Source organism: Malaclemys terrapin, chromosome 15 (genome assembly GCF_027887155.1).
Source record: "Malaclemys terrapin pileata isolate rMalTer1 chromosome 15, rMalTer1.hap1, whole genome shotgun sequence".
NCBI classification, from domain to species: domain Eukaryota; kingdom Metazoa; phylum Chordata; order Testudines; family Emydidae; genus Malaclemys; species Malaclemys terrapin.
In genome coordinates, this window is record NC_071519.1 from 31,698,651 (window position 1) to 31,717,138 (window position 18,488).

At 43.6% G+C, this 18,488-nt stretch overlaps 1 protein-coding gene across 6 annotated transcripts in view; it reads right to left on the reverse strand.

Annotated features, from left to right (window-relative positions):
• ZBTB16 (zinc finger and BTB domain containing 16) overlaps positions 1-18,488 on the reverse strand; it is a 208,702-nt gene that overhangs the window by 178,545 nt on the left and 11,669 nt on the right. For 3 of the 6 annotated variants that reach the window (XM_054005238.1, XM_054005235.1, XM_054005234.1), the window contains 6 exons: positions 17,973-18,045; positions 17,398-17,481; positions 16,491-16,646; positions 14,715-14,866; positions 13,315-13,456; positions 7,139-7,216 (listed from right to left, as the gene is read on the reverse strand). The gene's annotated coding sequence lies outside the window, so the exon portion shown is untranslated. Of the gene's footprint in view, positions 1-7,138; positions 7,217-13,314; positions 13,457-14,714; positions 14,887-16,490; positions 16,647-17,397; positions 17,482-17,972; positions 18,046-18,488 lie in introns of all 6 variants that reach the window. The other 3 variants (XM_054005236.1, XM_054005237.1, XM_054005240.1) reach the window with 3 other exon arrangements.

Genomic DNA, 18,488 nt, shown 5'->3' on the forward strand with positions numbered 1-18,488 from the left:
CTGGAAACTGTTTCTGTTAGAGTTTAATGTCGGCTTGATAAGGGTTATTTTGCCCGGATAAAGGCACTGCCCCCAAACAAGCACCGTTTAGAGGAAGGGCAGGTTCTTGTGACATAAGAATAGCAGTGAAGTAGTTCTGTGGCACCTTCTAGACTAACAGAAGTAATGGAGCATGAGCTTTCGTGGGTGAAGTCTGGAGCAAAGATTTACTACCGCAGCCTCTAAAAAAGAACAACAAGGAGTCTGGTGGCACCTTAAAGACTAACAGATTTATTTGGGCATAAGCTTTCGTGAGTAAAAACCTCACTTCTTCGGATGCAACCGAAGAAGGTGCATCTGAAGAAGTGAGGTTTTTACTCACGAAAGCTTATGCCCAAATAAATCTGTTAGTCTTTAAGGTGCCACCAGACTCCTTGTTGTTTTTGTAGATACAGACTAACACGGCTACCCCCTGATTCTAAAAAAGAAGGGATTTAAAAAAAGCGAGAGAGATGGACAGACTCTGGGTTACTCCAAACTTCCTGTTTACAAAGCTACTCTTGGAGTGGAGATACTGGAATGGTGCAATTCATAAAGTCTCCAACCTACTTCGGTGCCAAAGTTCAACACATTTTAAAAGCCAGGTCTCCTTATATAACAGAAGTATTCAAAGAATATAACACTTATAACAGGGGAGAGTGAATGAAATAAACGAGATAAATTAGGTTTCCAGGGGACATCAAAATATTAATCTGTAATGGGAATGCTATAAAGACTTTTCCTTCTCCCTTTGTATGGTGCAAATAGTGTAGGACCCAATATTGTCAGCTAAAATAGCAAATAAGAATGGTATTAGTACAAAGATAGCCTGAGGGGTAAAGCAGTGTGAATGTAATCTAAAGAGAATGTTATAGGGAAGTGTGTTTATAATTATAATGGGATTTAATGTACTTTGGGACCAGATGATAGCAGTCATTTAACAAGAGCAGCCTAATAACAGAGGCCCCATAATGAAGGAGACAGCGCGGAGGGTTATTAGATAAGTATTACAGTGTGGCATTCACAGTAGCATAGTTAAAGATAAGGCATCAGCTAAACCCCTGGAAAAAATGGGGTTATAACTCTGCCACTTTAATTGGCAGCAAGCTGAAATTTGGCATGCAGGCTGTCAGCCCAGATACATATTTCCCCCTTTTAAATTGCTTAAATCCGTAGAGCTGTTGTGTGTTTTTGTCTTGCTTTGTTTTTTTTAATAAAAAGTGAACTAGAAGAAAATACTGTGGCGGGAGGGGGAGTGTTTCAGGTGTTTGTTTATCCTGCTCTAACTTTTAAGAGGCTTGATTTCAGAACTGAAATTTTGCAGACAGCTAGGGGTACATTTTTAGTGTAGCTTGCATGAAATTAAGCTGCATGAGTCCCATTAGCAATAATGGAACTCCCAAGGCTAAATTCTCAGGCAGCACGCTGAAGATTAACCCTCCTCCCCCAGTCCTTTCTGGGAATTGGTGCATTTCACTTTTCTTTAAAAAAAATAAAATAAAGTAAAAGCTATTGAGCTGTTTAACTTTAAGAGACTTAATTCCTATTGCTATTTTTCAAAAAGATATTGGATTGATGACCCTAAAACTGAAGTCCTCATTCATCCACAGAATTAGTATAGCTTAGGCAACAGTGCACTTAAATACTCCCGCAGTTTCAAACTGTGCCTTAATAGTTATATTATAGTGGCTCTCAGAGTCCCCAGTCAGAATCAAGCCCCTATTGCGCTATGTGCTGTACAAATACAAATTAAAACACAGTCCTTGCTCCAAAGCTCTGATCCTGCAAACACATATGCACATGCATAAACTTCACTCACCTGACTAGTTCCCCTTAACTGCAATAGGACGAGTTACGTAACAAAAACGAGGAGTCTGGTTTAGCACCTTAAAGACTAACCGATTTATTTGGGCATAAGCTTTTGTGAGTAAAAAACCCACTTCTTCAGACTAACACGGCTACCCCCTGATACTTGAGTTGTGTAATGTTACTCATCGCATTCTTATTTTCATCATTTGAATTGCACAGTAGAGCCTAGGAACCCCAGTCAGACTAGGACCCCATGGTGCTAGGCACTGTATAAACACACAACAAGATGGTACCTGACCAAGAACATACAATCAAATAAGTAATTGTTAGATATTTCCCTAAGAAGTTAGCCTGCATATTCCCTGGGAGGGGCCTTCTCACCTAGGGGAGAGAAGGGAGTTCTGACTACATGGTCTATTCAGTCCCAACTTTCTCTGCTGAGGCTGTTAATAAAGGTACCAAATATGTGGATGATTTCTATGGTGGGGAATACCTTTCCCGTAGGAACCTGACTGAGACCCTCTTTCCACATGGCCTTCAAACAAGCTCAAAGTCTAAAATCACCTCCCATGGCACACACTTCTTCCCCTTGTTATATCGTGGACACCATACATGGATGCACTTCAAGACACTTTCTTTTCTCAGAGAAGTTTTCAGTTTTGTCTGTCTTTTGCAGATAAAAGGCATCAACAGATAGAGCAGGATAGAAAATTCGAGTGAAACTTATTTTCCCATCAGAATGTGTCAAAATGAAAGCATTTCATGGAGACAATTTGATTCTGACAAAGTTCCATTGGAACCCTTCCTGGTTTCATGCCAGGCTGCTGAGAAGCCATGTGGATGAACTATCTGGTGGACTGCCTTGGAGCTGGGAATCCCAGGACTTTCAGGGTCCATGGTGCCATCCCCTCACAGAGAATCTCACATTTTTGCTTTCATTCCAAATTGGAAAAAAAAAAACAATTTTCAAAATGTCTCCCCCACTCCTCCAAAACTAGAACAATCTTTCTCTTCACAGCTCTGGTTAGGAGACCTTGGTTGTGCCACTGGCATTAAGAAAGTCGCTTCACTTTCCTTTCCCCTCATTTTGTCTTGTGTACCTAAACTGCAAACTCTTTGGGGCACTGTTTGTCTCTTACCATATCTGTGTCAGCAGCTAGCACAATGGGGCCCTGATCTTTAGTGGGGCCTCTAGGCCCCACTGGAATACAGACAACATGTCAGGTCTGTGTATTACATTCTTTTGCAGGCTCCATTCAACTGAAATTCAATTTCCACAGTTGCCACATCTGAAGAGGTCTTTGGAATTGGCGAGCTCAGCGGCAGAGTCCGATCCTGTTCCAAACCTTGCACTCTCTCAGATCCACATCTGTCATCTCTGCCTGTCTCTCCACACTCCCTCTTCTAAGGTCCATCCACCCACAACCCTCACCCTAGCTGTTCCCCCCCTTCCGCCGCTGCCCTGAACCATTGCAGTAAGGGTTACTGTATTTCACTGCACATATTTTGGTCACTGGGTGTATACATATGATGTAAAGAAGTCACTTATTGCTTGAAGCCATGGACCGTAGTAAAAATTTGAACCAATATTTACCATTACATTAGCTTTGTTGTAACAGCCTGGTCAAGAACGTCTGTTGATTGACAATAGCAGGAACAAGGGAGTCCTCCTCAGAAAACACTCACGCCACTAGGAAGTCTGCCTCTCTACTTCCTTCAAGTATATCCTCCTCCACACACATACACTGAGTTCAGACACTATCAGTGACCATAAAGGAAGTGAAAGGCAGAGCAATTATGAGAGGTATGAAATAGGAAGATGAAAAAAAAAAAAAACACAGTGCTTGTGACCTTCTAAATGTCAGTCCCTTGTCTTTCAGTGAGACCATATATACAGTATGCACAGGAAATGTTAAAAGCAGTTTCAGCTGTGAGCAACCCTCCCCCTGCCTCCCACCTCCTGTCTTCTTGATTTAGATAAAATAAAACTTTGTTTTCTCCTCCAAATCAAGTCAAATACAAGACTTGGAAGTTCTGACACCATAAGCAAAAGAGACCATCTACCTGGTAGTTGGGTGCCTCGAGACCAACAGAAAAATGGAGTGTAAGTGAGATTCCAATAGGTTCATCTTTTTACTTGTGTAGTGTCATATAGAAGCAAATAGAGACAGACACCAGTATGCTCTGAGTGCTTTTGTAACAGCAGAGCTCCCACAACCTGCTCCGTGCAAAGTTTTCCTGCACTAAACTAAACTCCAGCAGTCCTGGAGTTCTCTTGTTACAATACAGAAGTCTTAAAGGGACAGTTCATTACAGCTTGCTACAGTAAGACCTAGCCAGGTAGGATTGGAGAAACTGAAGATCTACTTAAAACTCTCGTCCATCACTCACATCAGCTCAGTCAGAGGAATGGGGAAAAGGAGACGATCCCAAACATCTCAGCTGGATTGAATCCAGCAACAGTAACCTGTGCCTGCACCTGACAATAATGTGTTTCCACCTGTTGCAAATATCATCTCAATCCCCCAGTCTTTAATTATCAGTCACAGAGATGCTAGATGTTATAGCAACGGGTACCAATTTAAGAGCTTAGTCATCAGGCTTTGGGGCTACCTATCCACAAAGCAAGGGCTATCCTTGGGTTTTGGGACTCTCTCTGCAAAGGAGTTATCCCCTACATTCCACGAGTTGCCTTTTTTCCCTTCTACTGTGCCCCACCCCTGAAAAATCCATTGCACGCTGACCCCTCTCCCCCATCTCCAATTTACTTATTTTTGAAAACATAATCCTCACCTTATCGAGTAACAGGTTTATTAGAAAAGAACCAGCACATGAAATGAAGCCGGGCTGGGTTTGTCATGTTAAATAGCAGTCATGCCCAAGTGGCTCTCCATGTGCCATTACTCCAAGTGATTGAAGCAATTTCTTCCTCTGCCAGAAGCTTACGTTGTAAATCTCTCAACCAGACACAAAGGCAATGATGTGCTGCCTGTTGTGATTATTATTAACCTTTACTATTAAACTTGCAAGACTTCCAGGATTTCACCAGAAGATCTTCACAGCAATGTGGCATTAAGAAAAAATTTCCACTTGCGGAAACCCAGGGAACATTTCAACACTACCCCTTGTGTTACCAGTGCAATGGAAAGAGTTATTTTCCGAGCTACATGATGACTGAAGTTGGAGGGGACATCATCAATTTGTTTAGGGGCAGCAGTGCAGTAAGTATTTTATAGACACATAAAGGGAATGTCTCTGAACTAACTGCCAACCATAGCACTCCATATATACCTGAAGGATAGAAATATCATTAGCAAGGCAAAGGGATTGTTTAGGTTGCTCCAAAAGGGATCTAACCAGGTGTAGCAGGATGGAATGAGGAAAAGGTAAAAGAGTCCCCCCAAGAGGAGATTAAATTGTGAAATAGTCTCCCAGTTAAGGAGTGGAAAAGCCACCACGCAAGATATTTGAGACTAAACTGTAAAAAGCAGGAGAGAATGTATTTCCAGAAATAGGCAGCATAGTCCTGCACTTGCTGGTGAATTAACTAGATGACCCAGAAGATCTTTTCCACCCCCAACTTCCCTCATTTAGCGGATAACCTTTAGACATTGCAAAGGCCTAGAACTGAGTGTCTGACCAGTGATGTTCAACACTCATGACCAGACACAGTGGGGGGAAATGCTGGTCTTTAAGGGTTGGAAACTCTATAGTACAACAAACCAGAAACTACAAAGGAGTAGGTCACCCGCTTCTTAAGGGGCAAACGACAGGGCTCCGCTCTGTTAAAGGGCAAAGCAAAAATCTAGAACATAGCTCACTTTAGCCAAGGTCCCCAAAGGAGCAAGCCAACCTCCAGCTTGACATTTCTACCTCCTCTTAGGTATCTTAACCTCGTTTGTTGGACTCAGCCCACAGCACCATCCTTCTCATATGAGTAGGTGGAAATAATTAATTCCCTCCCACTGGCCCAGCCCTGTTACCCTGCAAATCCGTGCACTGAGGGCAGGGAGCTATGTTCCTTCCACTAGCCAGAATTAACCACTTCTTTGCTAGCCTCCAAAAAGATTCTATGCACTGTCACATACAGTATCTTTTCTTCCAGCCTTTGTCAGTATTATACAGACTTGCTCTACTCTGTTAAATGGCTAGTGCTTTCCACCCCAGAGGTGGCTGCATCTTAGTGGTGAGTGAAAAGATGCCTGTATATCAGTTTGTTAGACTTAAAATTGGGATGAAAGATGCTATATTAATGGAAGTTAGTAACTCTGCCTTTTTTTAAATATAGGGATAAGTGACCCTGATAGGAAAAAGTTGAATCAGTTTCACTGTAAAACCTAGGCTAGATAGGGGGTTGGGCGAGAGCAGGAATTCTATAAATGAGAGCCAACAGTTTGTCCCATAGAATCATGGAGGCTTTCATCTAGCATGGAGAGCTGTCCATTTGTTGCTGCCGAGGGACTATTGGGATAGTGGTTTAAAATGTTATCAGCTTTAGGGAAGGAAGAGAGGCTATTTTGAGTTAAATACTAAAATCTAAGGCTTTTAGCATCATTTTAAAATGATGGTCTAAAAATCACAAAACTATGACCAGACCTTTTTTATAATTTGCCTTTATAGTTCTAGGCCCTGATTCTGCAAACTTGTCACCAAGGGCTTAGGACTCTTACCATCACAGATGTCATATTGTTGGTATTTGCACCAAGTTCTTACTGCACATGTGCAAGGTTTGCGCTGAGATTTGAGCATAATTCACTGCTCCAAGTTCACATATAAAACAAGCTGACAGCTTATGAAAAGATGATTCAAAGTGTTAGACTTCGTTTTAAAAAAACAACAACAACCCCAAAGCTGTTTTTGGAAGAAAATAAAAATTTTACAGGGACCCCGGAAGGCTGCTAAATGTGGATCTACAGAATGTTAAACTTCATGTGAAATCCATGGATTAGTCTGAGTTTCCATCTGAGCTGTTCAGATACCGGACCCAGGCAGATCATAGCTGCACGCTGGAGTTGAGGAATCATGAAGAATCCCTTTAGTGTGACATTGGCTCATAATACCAGAGAGTAACAGGGAGAGAAGAGCCGCTTTTGGAGAATTGCAGGCTAGGATAAGAAGTGGTTGGTTCCCACACATTTCTGTTGGTTTCCTGCATTTCTGCAGATTATCTGTAATTACAATCCGTATTAAAATACGTAGCACCCATTGTTACAGCAATACAATTTTAATTGAGCTAATATAATCATGGAGGAATTCTCCACTCTTGCTCCAGGGAAAGGTGCATATGTAAGTTGAATGGATGTGTACATACCTTTGTCCTTCCTCCCTGCATCCCCCTTTGGCTTTTTACTTTAACTCACTGCATCACTTTTAAAGTTAGGACCCCGTTCTGAAAAAAAAATCAATCACACAAAAGGAACAGGGCAACACCTGTGAGGAAAGTTATATGCATGCTTAAGTGTTTGCAGAATCAAGCTCTCACACTCCAATTCTAAGGGGGGAGGAGGGGGACACACACTCATGTACATAAGGAGTAACTTCACACGCCTCGAGTCCAGCCGGACTCCATGTGATTATCCAGATGCAAGAACATTTGTAGGATCGAGGCCTGTGACTCTTTGGAGTTAGGAACACAAGGACCAAGATGTTCAAAAGTGACTCATGATTTTGGGGGCTCAGTCGGGCTCAGCTGGAAGCGCCCGGATTCTCGGAAGGGAGGAGGGTCAATGCTTTCCGAAAAGTCAAGCCCCCTAAGGGGTCTCAAATCAGACCCCCAAACACTAGACATTCAAATGCACTAAGCCCCAGATCTTCAAAAGGTATTTAGGTGCCTAACTCCCATTGATTTCAATAGGAATTGGGTGTCTAAATACCTTTGGGGATCTGAGCCTAGGTCACTTTTGTAAATCTCAGCTCCTTGCATCGGTGTTGCAGAAGGAGGGGAGGGGCTGCACGCACAACAGTATTAATAAGGCAATAAAAACACAAGGAAATTGAATACATTCAAAGAAGAGGTTAGGACTATCCTGGCCCTTGGAATGTCAGCTTTCAGTGATCAAATGGATCAAAAAAGCTACAAGCATGTGATAAACTAGTATTTGCATAATCATTTCTTGGGCTTGCAGATTTTGATGCCTTCTCTCCATTCCTTCCTCCTTTGTCCAGGTTATATATACCGGGAGGACTGGAAGACAATAAGGCTAATTAGCAGCTTATGGCCCTAAGCCTGCAAACACTATGAGGATCATTGTGAGTTGTGACTCAGGACCATGACAGCGGAGGCCAGCCTGCCCACATTCCATGACTAAATCCCCCAGCACAAAAGGGAATGTATCTACAGTGACTCAGCTAAGGAGAGCAAACTTTATAATGCTGCAAAACGGCAGCCGGGCTTTGAACTGTCGTATTTATATTTTTCCACCAACAATCCAGGGTCTAGTTTGTAATTAAATAAAAAAAAAGTCTCTGCCAAGCAATGTATGACCTAATCATTTGTAAAGTACCTATTTTTAGAATTACCCTTTGTACGCGTTCAAGATAGCTGAAGCCAGAAGCAGCAATGTGTAACTCTTGAAGTCTTAATAAGCAGGGGAGTTGCCCTGGTTTAATTTACTGTGTAATTATTTTTCCTCTTTTTCCCTTTTCTTAACCTAAAATATTTGACATCTTGCATGGGATGGGGAGGAATATGCGATTAGATTTTAAATGCCAGACCTAACTGCATGGTACAGAGGGGCTGTGCATATACTCAGTACAGCTCATCCTAAAATAACTTTTAAGTAGAATAGAATCAATTAGGGACTAAACAAAAGAAGATCATAGACAGCCCAGGTTTTCCCGCAAGTGTAACTGCCCTCCAGTCATTGCACTCATCATGTTGTAGATTGGTTTTAGGGTTTCCCCCCTTTGGTTTTAAATGTCTCTTTACAATGAATTTAGGGCTGGGGAAAAGTAGTGGTTTGACAGCTCCAGGAGACCAATGGTGACTCTTTATCCCAAACAGGTCAAGCCCAGGATTCTGACCTACCCCTCCAAGTACCAGTTCCTCATTCCCCTCCAGAATAATGAAGCCCGTCCTGAAGAGACCAACTCTGTAGGCAAAGGGGGTGTGTTCTCCCTCCTTTCAGTCTGTGGCCACAAAAGGAGACCAATAAGCAGGGAACACCTGTCCACAAGGAACCGAACTAAGGTTAACTCCTTTCAAACTGGTGACCAACCAGCTAACTATCACTGAGTTCAATGGGAGTTTAGAAGTCTCAATACTTTTGAAGATTTGAACCTTAGGCACATTTGAAAATTTTACCCCACATGTCTTGCCCAAGGTCCCAAAGGAAATCGGTGGAAAAGAATTGAATTCAGGGCTCTAGGCTAGCAGTCTAACCACTAAACCATCCTCCCTCCCCAAGGAAGTCAAAGTTTCTTATCTTATTTCCAACTCCCTGAGCCATCGAACCCCCTTTCCAAATATCAGCCATTCTTTTCCTTGTCACGGCCAAGAATAGTCCACATTTGTGGAACACTTGTGTTTGTTTACTGCAGCTTCACATGCGATACACACACAGCTGGGGAAATTTGTTCTATCAGAATAGGCTCCTATTTGCTTGATTTCTTGCAGAAGAGAACATCTAGGTGACTGAGTCACACATAACAAAAACCTGGGCAGCATATAAAGTGTTTCGATCAGCACATGCAGCTGTGTTTTAATCAAAGAATTTTCTCCCCCCCCAAGATTATTCTGAAAACCTACACACAGGACACAGAACTCCAAAGCTCCAAACAGAGGCTGAATAAGAGTTTACATCCTAACATTACAGTTTGGATTCAGGGTTAGATATTAACTGATTTTATTTTCTTAATAATTGCCAGGAGATACAACAAACCCTTGGTATCTTATCTATTTAGAAATTCCTAAGTGACTGAAACCTTAGATAACATTTGTAAATCAAGACAATTTGCAAACTACCCTATTTTTTAAAGAGCTATTTATGAATCCCTTTTGAAGGCTGGAAGAAATTGGGGCATTCCAAATCAGTCACAACATATTTGTCTGTGCACTTAGCAGCAGAATTTTGCAAGTGGGTCAGCATTTGCGGTGGAGGGAACATGTTGAAGAACTTACTCCTAAAAATGCCCTTGGAAATTTGACTTTCATGCAGGAGGGAAAGTTAGTGAGTTGCATGTTTGGCATCCAAGTCAATTCAATGGTGGAATAGCTGGACTAGAGTAGGAAACGGATGGAGGGAAAACATTCTTGCAGAGCTTTCCTGGATAAGAACTAGTTTCTGAGAGCCACATTTTCAAAGACATTTAGACATCTAGTGAGTGGGGGGTGGGCACACAGGGAAAGCACACGAGGCATCTCGCTAAATTTTTAGGCCCTAAATACCTTTGAAAATCTGGGCCTCAGAAATGAGTTCTTACCCAGGAAAACTCTATGCAAGAATGTTTCCTTCCATCTATTCCCCAATCTAGTCATCCCAATATAAATTTTACCTTTGATAATCTGACCTTGAGTAGCTTGCCTGGCTCTCTGTAGCCAACCATCTTTAGTGCTGTAGATGCCCTATATGCTAATTTTGTCAGATGCTGACCAAAACTCCACTCTCCTTCACTCTTTGACAGGGCTTCTTCAGTCACAGGCTCCTTGTTACAAGGGCTTTGTGACATCAAAGCCTAACCATGTAAAAGAATAGGATATAACCAGTTTAACATTAGTTCTATCCTGTGGCATGAAGGAAATGGCCCAGATGGGAAGGGAGCAACCTCTTCTTTAAAATAAAAATGGCCTCACTTGTCCCATGTGACTAGTGATTGAGTGGGGACTCAATTTTAGGAAGCCAAACTTGAGAAACTACTAGAGACATAATGTTCAGAGGATGAGTGCCAAAAAAAAAAAAAAAAAAAAATTGCTAGTCACTTTTGAAAATTTAGACCAATATTTCTGATAATCATGAAACAGAGCCAGGGCAAATTATGAAGACACTAAAAGCAGACTGGGATTTAGTGAAAGGGGTACATAGTCTCTGGAAGATTTTCCCAGCTTTAAAGCCCCACTTTAAATTAACCACCTCTCACTGGTGTGGAAAGGCTACTGCATACCATGTCATCCGGCACATATCTGAACGTATCAAAAGAACCGTAGAATTCCAGGCGCTGGTTTGGTAAACTCTGTCCATCTACCTCTGAGGCGGAGTACAATCCAAAAGCCAAAGCTCTTTGTTAGCAGCTCCTTTAGGAACCCTGCTCATTATGAGAGCTTAGAGCAGGAGGGACAGAGCCATGCGTGGAGAATAATTGGTTGCAGACAGGCTGCCTGTGTTGATGTGGGCAACGGAACACACAATCAGAATGAGCCTGGAGATGTGGAGAATGAGAGAGGCAGATCCAGCAAAGATCAGATGGAATCTAGCTGGGATGAATTGAGATGAGGAGGGGAGGGAAAAGCAGCTCTCACATTCACAGGCCGCGAAGGAGGAAGCCAGGCAGAAGGCCTTTTATGAAGGCAGAATTGCAACCGGCATCATGAGGGACAGACTGAGCCGAGCATAAAAGGAGTTTAAAAATGACCAGCTGGGGCTGGGCTTAAAAAGCGTAACCCTGACTCCAAATCAGGTGGCAATGGAGAGCCACATGGCTCAAGGGCTTGCCAACGAGCTATGTGGTAAGAGGCCAGGATCCCCGTGAATAAAAGTTTCCCACATCTGACTGGTTTCCAATGGCCGGCGTGAAACAAGTTGGTGATTAGATTGTAAACTCTTTGGAGCAGAAGCTGTCTTTTCATGACATGTTCCAGGGCCAAGCATGATAGGGGCCCCATCCCTGACTAAGCGCTGTCTAATTTCAGCCCAGTTCTTAATGGATAGGTATCAGCATCACAGCTGGACCCCTCAGGATAACTCGGTAGAGATGCTCAGGGATGAATAAGGCATGCATAGTGGCCCATTGGCAGGGTACTGGGGGAAGTTCTCCTTACTGCTCACTATGCTGTATTTGTTTGGTAGATAAACAGAGGACTTCAGTCTCAAGGGCTGTCCAGCCAGCATCTTTCACCCCATTCAGCACATTAAAGAGTTTTAACTTTGGGGAGGGGGTGGGGATGAGGGATAAAGAAGGCCTGACAACAGCCCTAGGGGCTTTCAAAGTCGCATGCTGAAGAATCAGCTTATAGCAAAGCTCGAGTTCAGCTCCAGGTAAGAAACACTGGAGCTGGTGTCCATTCAGCCCAGCTCAATGGGCACAAATAGGGCCAGATCATCAACTAGCATAAATTGACATGGCTGTATTGACCTCAGCAGGACCTACGCCATCAGCACTAGCTCAGGCTCTGGTCTTCCATTTCCGTCATCTTTAAAGTGACTAAATACAAAGTCCAAGAACAAATACCTGCTTCTCCTTAGAGGGGAAGTTCACTTTATTTACTTCTTACTTAAAAAGTCACATTAAAAAGGGTTCACTTTTCTCCCCCTTCTTTGGATTTCCAAGTCCTGCCCTCTTCCTCCTCAAAGCCAATAGCCTGGCTTGTGCTAGAAGCCAAATCAAGCTCAGAACAAAGAATCATGAGAAATATTAGATGCTCTCCTTGCATTCTGCAGTGAAAACTCACTCCAGACAAGCTAGGGCCCTTATCTCAGCAACTCCTGCTGACCTCTAGCGGTTGCTGACAACAACTGAGCCAGCTCATGCACTGGTAGCAAGAGCCCAGCGTGTATTTTTTGCTCTTCAGTGCATTTGTGTTCATTCCTTGGGCACCTGCAGCTTCCATCTGGATGGAGTGCAGGGGTGTGCTCACACCGAGAGGTCAGGAAATGAAAACGCACTAAACCAGCTTTAAGCCACAGCCCAGAATAATGATAATTAGTAGTGCAAGAATACACCAGTGGTTTAGTTGTTAAACATTGAACTGGGAAGGGGAAGCCACAGAAAAGTTTCAAAGTTAACCAGAGTAAATACTAGGTCATAATATATTCAGCAAATGATAACAAAAGCCCCAGAAAGAATATACACTTAAGCAGAGGAAATCCATCTAGGATAATATTCTGAAGAGCACCTAATGGGAGGTAATGCTAAATCCCACAAAAACAATGAGGAGTCCGGTGGCACCTGAAAGATTTGCTTATGCCCAAATAAATCTGTTAGTCTTTAAGGTGCCACTGGACTTCTTGTTGTTTTTGTGGATACAGACTAACACGGCTACCCCTCTGACTCTCAAGGAGATGTGGTTCTGAAGTGCCTGAATCACTTTGGAAAACAGGGCTTAGATTCCTAAGGCTCAGCTACTCCAATGGATTTAGGTGCCCAACCCCCTTAGGTGAGTTGATTTCAATGTGAGTCAGGTACCTAAATATCTTGGAGGATCTGAGCCTTGGTGCTTTTGAAAGTTGTACCCCTACTGTTGGTTTACATGGTTACAAGAGGCCTGCCAGAAATGCTTTGTGGGGGCTGACTAATCCCCACCAATAAATACAGGACAGTTGTAGTTGGTTATACCTCTCTGGTGTCCCCTTGGAGAGAGGGTGGGTGTCACTCTTGTCTCAAAGTCCAGAGCACAGGCCTCCAGCATGGGCCGTTCAGGTCATCTGGCTCCCTCACAGGGCAGGTAAAGTAGCCCCACAGGGGCAGACTCCAGGGCCTTCAGGGAAGACAAGCAAAAGAGAAGAGAACTGGCCTCTCTCCCTTCCAAGAGTGCCTACCTGGTCCAGGCTCCCAGGCGGCTTCCCCTGGCTGAGGAGTATCAGCCTTACTTCCCTCAAAGTGCCACCTGCCCCCAGTTGAACTGGGAGGCTCCCTTGTAAGGACCCTCTCCAGGCTTGATGGGATTCACCAAGTGTGCCAGGTTGGAGCTCTTTAACCCCTTCCTGTCTGGGGTGGTGGATCTGCCCTGCCCAATAATAAATGAATTGAATAAACTCCCCTGCAGTACGGAGGTGAATCGATTGCCTGGGGTCAGCTAGCCCATGAGTGGAAGAGCCCCAGGATTAAGACTCCATTGCCCTGACTCCCAGTAAATTGTTCAGATTGGTAGACTACAGCCTTTCCCAGCACCCATCAGTCCTGTCGCTTAAGCGCAATCCTTAAAATACAGTTTTCCAGCAGGGGGCAGGAGAAGATAATTTCAGGCTTCCCTTCCTCAAGGGACCTCTATTAGGTTGACCAGCCCTTCCCTCCAAAACACTGCATTTGATTGGATCTGAGGGGGGCTGGGTTTGCAATCTGACCATCCATTCCTCTAGCCCTGGGCCTGTGCACTTTAACACAGGGCCATATGCTACTATCAGGCATACGTGGAATGCCCTCGTGAAGTTCCCTGCACAGAGCCGGGTTGGGAAATAACCCCACAATTTCTACCTTGTGCATCACTTTCAAACACTTGGTTCTTAGTCTGAGAAGTTCTAAAAGCTCCACACACTACTGACTAACAGCATTGTTTCCGTCCAGACAGGAATCATCCTCAATGCTGCTATCTAGGAGGATTTTGGTTACAGGGCTAAATATAGATAAAGTGCAAGGCCCAGTCGAGTGACATTAATTTCTAGCCTCTACGCCCAGTTACAAAAATCCTCTTCAGCTCATCTTGAACCTATGTGTAATGTTCCTGAAAAGTAGCTCCTGTGTGTGTATGTATTTTGTTCTTGCTTATTGGGCAGCAGGTTTAAAACAAATAAAAGGAAGTTCTTCTTCACACAGCACACAGTCAACCTGTGGAACTCCTTGCCTGAGGAGGTTGTGAAGGCTAGGACTATAAGAGGGGTTAAAAGAGAACTAGATAAATTCATGGTGTTTAAGTCCATTCATGGCTATTAGCCAGGATGGGTAAGGAATGGTGTCCTTAGCCTCTCTTTGTCAGAGGGTGGAGATGGATGGCAGGAGAGAGATCACTTGATCATTACCTGTTCACTCCCTCTGGGACACCTGGCATTGGTCACTGGTGGAAGACAGGATACTGGGCTGGATGGACCTTTGGTCTGACACAGTACAGCCATTCTTATGTTCTTATCACCGCCACCTTTTCAGTTGGTTGCTGCACCACCACGTCCTCAAGCTGCATGTGAGGTCACAAAACTGTTAATTGCTTTAGGATGCAGAAGCGGTTTCATTGCATAAAAATAGAAATTGGGAAGTCTGTCCCTCTCTGAGGTCAATGCTATAGAAAACGGAAATTCAGCAAGGAAATAAGGCTCAGAGTTTCAACAGTGAGGGTAGTTAGCCATTGGAACAAAGTACCAAGGGATGTGGTGAATTCATCATTGCTTGGCATCTTTAAATCAAGATGGGATGTTTTTCCAAAAGATACATTCTAGTCCACCCACAAGCTGTGGGGCTGGATGCAGGAATCGCTGTGTGAGGTTCTATGTTTGTGTTATGCAGGAGGTCACACTGGTCCCCTCTCACCTTAAAAATCAATGAATCTAAGAATAAACCCTTGCCCATCACACCCCTTGCTCCTGTCTTTTAGTGTTTTGTGGGCTGCTTATTCTCACTCCCAGAGATACCTGATCACCCAGAATGTCCCACCTTGTGGGCGGTGGGTAACCTTTGGTAAAGAACCAAAAATGGAAATAAAAAGTTTCAGAAATAAGAAGTAAAGAGATCAGCAAGAAAAAGCAAAATATCCATAGGAGAGCACTGGCCTCTTCACGTCTATGGCCTGAAATATCATTTTAACAACAGGAGCCACTGCTTACACACACTTACTTATATAAGAATTAAATGGAAACATGATTGTTCCTGTTCACTGGAATAAGAGGTGAGCATGCTCTGTATAGCTAAGGCTTGCCTAGAATGTGCATCACCATATTTATTATCTAATTGCAGCATGCCTTATCTCCTTGGGCGGTGATCTAATCAGATGCAATAACTAAACATGATTGGGGCTGGTTGCAACTTGTACAAGAGACCTCCAAATAAAACCCAGGTGTCACAAGTTGGGTTGGTGAATTCAATAGAAGATCATTCTTTCTTTGAGTCACTGCTGAAACCAATGCCCCAGGCTGGTAAGGGTAGTGGGGTCCTCGGCTGCTAGATATGCCATTTTTCAGATGAAATAGGAAACTGAAGCTCTGAGTGGCTGTGGTCACATAAAGATGCCTTCTGCAGGAATAGAGCTGTTAGCTGTAATATTCCAGCTCAGATCATGTATCTCAGAAGAAGTTTATTAGCCCCATAGTGTTCAGTCCTCTTGGATGAACAGTACTATATCCACATAAGGAGTTATTGTTAAACATTGCTGTTGGGTGCCACAATTGCTCTGGCCATGCCAGATGGCATCAGCCCTGTTCCACTCACTCACAGTAGTGCCTCACTTCCTGGGGATCTGTGATGGGAACATATTTAATTACTGACATCTGTATGATCCATGTCCTTCCACTGACATCAGTGGGAACTGGGTCAGGTTCTGTCATAGAGGGGGAGTTACAGCAACTGCAGGTTAAATGTAGTCTAAGCAGGAGGAGAGAAGTCCCCAGCCCCCAAATGAGTTGAACTCTTAGCAAGAGAAGACAAGTCTCTGCATGGAATTTCAGTAAGTGTCTCTGGGATCTTGGATGGTGCCCCCACTCCTAACAAAGTGGGGCATTTACATTAGGAACATCCTGAGAAGTATGGAAACGAACCCAGTTCAAAAACAAAGTGTGTATTTCCCAACGCAAGGCTCTTGCTGGGGTTACCTGGGACTGCAAACCACCGTATTTTTCTCACCAGTCCTGGAAGGCCCATCACTGAAACTGGCATATCTGGTTGAGTCAGTGTCCCTGCTGCTCATGGTACCATGTCACTCTCAGTCTGTGATGATGTCCTTTCCTGGATCAGTATCTTCTGAATACCTAGGAGAGAGGAGACTACAGCATGAGGGATCAACGAGACAATCATAGATGCTGACAGGTAATGGTTACTGAGGTGGTCACCATTTCCAGTAAATCTGGGAAGACTGAAGACAGAGAAACATCCAATTTAATCTTGAATTATTATCATAACTTAAATTACACTTTATCAGCATCCTCCTTCACGTGTTTTTCCTTCTAAGAGTGCATCAAATCCCCAGACTGACAGTCCTGGAGAATATCCACAGAATAGGTGTATCAGGGCACCTCACCTCACCCCCTGTGGGTATGTTACACCCCAGGCCAGGAAGGAGCACCTATAATGGCAAGAGAGAATGTTAATCTCCAAGAGCCTTTTAATCCTTAGCCTTTCTGATGAGACTGCCAACAAGAGGATCAACCGTGATGGCAGTTTTTGTGACATTGACACTAGGAACTGAACTGAGATGCGAGCTTTTTCCCCAAAGGCCACTGAATAGCTGTCAGATTGCAAGTCTTTTATTCTCTACTGCCTGGGTCACAGCTGAGCCAGTGACCTAGAGGTGAAAAGCTCTCTGTTCCATTAACAAGGCCCTGAGCCAGCTGTTGCCTGTTGGATGTTTGAGTGAAGAAGGCTCAGAACTTTACAGACCCTATCATTACGGAGGGTGAATATCATCATCCAAAGTGCTTCGATACCAGGGCCACAATTCCTTTGGCTGGGACAAAGGTTGGATTGTTACAAATCGGAACTGCATATTATGAACATTCTCACCCATAGCAAAGTCCCATTCAAAGGTAGTTTTGCACATGCACTCGCCCATCGAAGTGTGTTTGTGGGCCACAAAACCAGGGTCATCTGCAATTGAGATTTAAAGCAATAGATATATATATTTAAACCAGACTGTGAGAAATAAATTCTGCCTCCAGAGCCCTGAACATGTATGAAGCAAGAGATGCAAAAACCTCCAAGGAGTTAAAAAAATACGTGATGGGAAGGGGAGGAAGGAAGAGACAAAATCAAACACTTCTCTTTCAAGATCATATCTCTCTCTCCCTCCCTCTCCTACCCCCCTCCCCCCCGCCACTTGATTTCTGCTAGTGAGCTGACCAAATCCATTTCCTCGTCAAAATAGGAAGAGCTTTCACAAGAAGAGGAATGGGGGTGGTGGGGAGAAGTCATTCCCAAGCCAGTTGCAAAGAAGCATTTGAACTTTAGTAAATCTCCAGCTAGGGTGACCAGATGTCCCGATTTTATAGGGACAGTCCCGATTTTTGGGTCTTTTTCTTATATAGGGTCCTATTACCCCCCACCCCCGTCCCGATTTTTCACACTTGCTGTCTGGTCACCCTAAGCTCTGCCTTCCAATCTTCTGCATCTTGGGACCTGGATCCTCCTGGTTTGTTTCTCTTAAACAGCTTCCTAGGAAGAGGGAGGAGAAATAAATGGGGGAGAGGAAAGGTGATGAGTGAGAGCATTGCCAACTGCAAATATTGACATAGCTATTATAGGCATGTATAAAACTCCCATTTGTGTTATGCAAGTGTTATATTCTTTGAATACTTCTGTCTGGAGGAATTCTTTATTTCGCTATAGAAGAAAAATGTTTTCATATTCTCTCCTGCCATTCAGACCTGCAACCCAGCGAGCCCTTTTGCCCTTGAGAGCCATAACATTATTTGTTAACATTTTTATGATGCCAAATGGTCTGTGCTAGAACGGGTGCCATTCTTTAGCTGGGAAACCATATGGCATGCCGAGTAATAAATAAGGTATTGTGATAGTTAATGAACCTAATTGCTAGCAAAGACTTTAATACAAAGAATGTGCTGCTGAGAATTTAGCACCACATTAGAGATGCAGCA